Below are 2,918 nucleotides of genomic sequence, written 5' to 3' on the forward strand. Positions count from 1 at the left end.
TGTCTGTAGCAGCAAAACTATTGGTTGAATTCATACTAAATTAGGTTTATAGATCACCAGTAACCCAGAATAGATGTGGTTACATTTTGGGGAAAAAAAAGTCAAAGTTTCTATTTTTTATGGCTTTTTCTTATTCCCCATTTACTTATAATGAGTGAAATTTTTAAATGTCTATTAAAACATTCATTCATTCATTCACATGTTTATTTCAAACCTGCTACCACAGTTTAACACTTAACAGATGACAACTGGACAGACCGATAAACACATGGCTTGAAACATCAATTTTGTTTCAATTTACTTCAAACTCATATATATAGAAGCAATTGATATGCTGACATCACCGCTCGCATAGACATGATGACATCAGCTGGATAGATGCCAAAATAAGCTACAAAACGTGCGAGGGGCGGGGTTTGTTGTGCCTGGTACCACTTGTTTCTATTTGTTTATATTGTGTGATATTGCCCAATTCATTCAAAATTATTAGAACACTTGACATATTTAGAGGTTTCATCTGTTTTGTTCCTGGAATTGGCCATTAAAATACCCATAAAATCAATGAAATATCCACAAAGTCACCATTATGCTCTATAAACCATAGAATAGAGCCTCCATAAGGAGATTTAGGTCATTTTCTTACAAAAAAACAAGCCAGACATACTGTAGTTCACTGTCAGTGTCACCCAATCATGTTTCTTGACAGAAGAAGCTCAGTTACATGTGTATTCATTGTCATGTGTGATCGTGGTTAAACTGATGGTGATACAAGAGTCTTAGGACACAGCTGTGTGATTCTGATGAACGAACAAGGCCAATCCTGTTCATTAAGGAAATATTACAGTTAAAATTGGATGAAAACAGTAGGACTCACTTCATCTGATGGCAAACATCTGCATGTTTCATGAATATTATGAAAAAAAATACGTTTAAATTTTCAGATTTGTCATATGTTCTAATAACTGGCTCCACCGCTGTACTCTGGGTTCCTCTTTTGACAATCTTTTCTCAGTTACAAACTTTTAACATACCACCAAGAATATGTTAATCTTTCCTCTTTTGTATAAAGTCCTGTAGATCAACCAGATGTGACAGCTAGAAAATACAGTTGCATGATTAATTCAGTGGGATTATAATGTTACCATGGGCAATCATACACTGTTGGCTATAAATTTGGAATAGAATATTTACACCCCCCCCCACCCCAGTGGGGAGGAGAGGGGTATTGTTTTTGGTTTGGTTTGTTTCTTTGTTTGTTAACACTTTAGCAGTAAAACTATTGGTTGAATTCATATCAAATTGGGTTTATAGATTAACAGTGGCCCAGAATACATGTAATTACATTTTGGGAAAAGTAGGTCAAAGTTAAAATTTTGTTTGAATTTTTAAAATATTTCTTTTTCCCATTTACTTATAATGGCAGAATTTTCAAATCTCTATAAAAACATCAATTTTGTTTCAATTTACTTCAAATTTGGCACATATATACTGGGTGGGGAAGCAAAATTTATAATGAACATTTAGTTGTTTTTTCTCAGTAGGCACTACGTCAATTGTTTTGAAACCAAACATATATAGATGTCATAATCATACCTAACACTATTATCCATATTTTTTTCAGAAACTTTTGCCCGTATGAGTAATCAGGAAAGCAAACGTCAAAGAGTGTGTGATTTGCTGAATGCACTCGTCACACCAAAGGAGATTTCAAAAATAGTTGGAGTGTCCATAAAGACTGTTTATGATGTAAAGAAGAGAATGACTATGAGCAAAACTATTACCAGAAAGTCTGGAAGATACTATTAAAGAAGAATGGGAGAAGTTGTCACCTGAATATTTGAGGAACACTTGCACAAGTTTCAGGAAGCGTGTGAAGGCAGTTATTGAGAAAGAAGGAGGACACATAGAATAAAAACATTTCTATTATGTAAATTTTCTTGTGGCAAATAAATTCTCATGACTTTCAATAAACTAATTGGTCATACACTGTCTTTCAATCCCTGCCTCAAAATATTGTAAATTTTGCTTCCCCACCCTGTAGAGGCAATTAATATGCATCATTCTGACATAAAGTCAAGGCATATGTATTTTTTCACATTTTGGGTAATTTTTTTTCTCCCCATCATTTACCTAACACTGTGGTACTCTGCCATTATAAAGGAAAGGAGAAAAAAAGCATCCATAAAATTCATCGTTTCTAATCAACTCATTCTGAACAAAAAATTAACGTGTTTCAATAAATGAATGTCATTGAGAAAGTGATTAAAATTGCTGTGGGTTAAAATTTTGAGCTCTGGGGGTGAAGGTTAGAGTCTGTGACCTTGAAATAGGAAAAAAAAAATTTTCGACTTCATGAATATCATCACAACACAGGGGTGTATAATAAGCTACAATATGTGCGAGATGCAGGGCTTGTTGTGTCTGACACCACTTGTTTTACCTGTTCTCATAAAATGATAAATGTGATTTATTATTGATAAATAAAGTGTAACTGGGACTCAGTAAGTAATTATGTATCTGGTCAAAGGTAATTAATTACTGATGTGTATAAATATAAATAAAACTAAATTATTACAACTTTATAGGCCGTAGTTTATAGATCCGGTGCATAGATGTATTTAGTGATACTGAACTGATACTATTTCTGTTTTTATTTTGTATTGGTTTAAGTTGAGACAGTTAAGTTAGATAAATATAAACGTAATTACTGATTCTTAATAATAACCACACCAACTGACTTGACAACTGTGATATTGATAATAATTACAAGCAAACTTTTTTTTTTTTTTTTTTTTACAAAAATGTGCAGCTATAATTGAAAACGAAACAGGTAATTTTAGTCGAACAGATGGTCTCCAGGGTGCTATTAATTGGAAGATAAAGTACAATTCAACAGCAATAATAATTTTGTATTAGAC

This window comes from Sphaeramia orbicularis, chromosome 22 (genome assembly GCF_902148855.1).
Source record: "Sphaeramia orbicularis chromosome 22, fSphaOr1.1, whole genome shotgun sequence".
Classification (NCBI taxonomy): Eukaryota; Metazoa; Chordata; class Actinopteri; order Kurtiformes; family Apogonidae; genus Sphaeramia; species Sphaeramia orbicularis.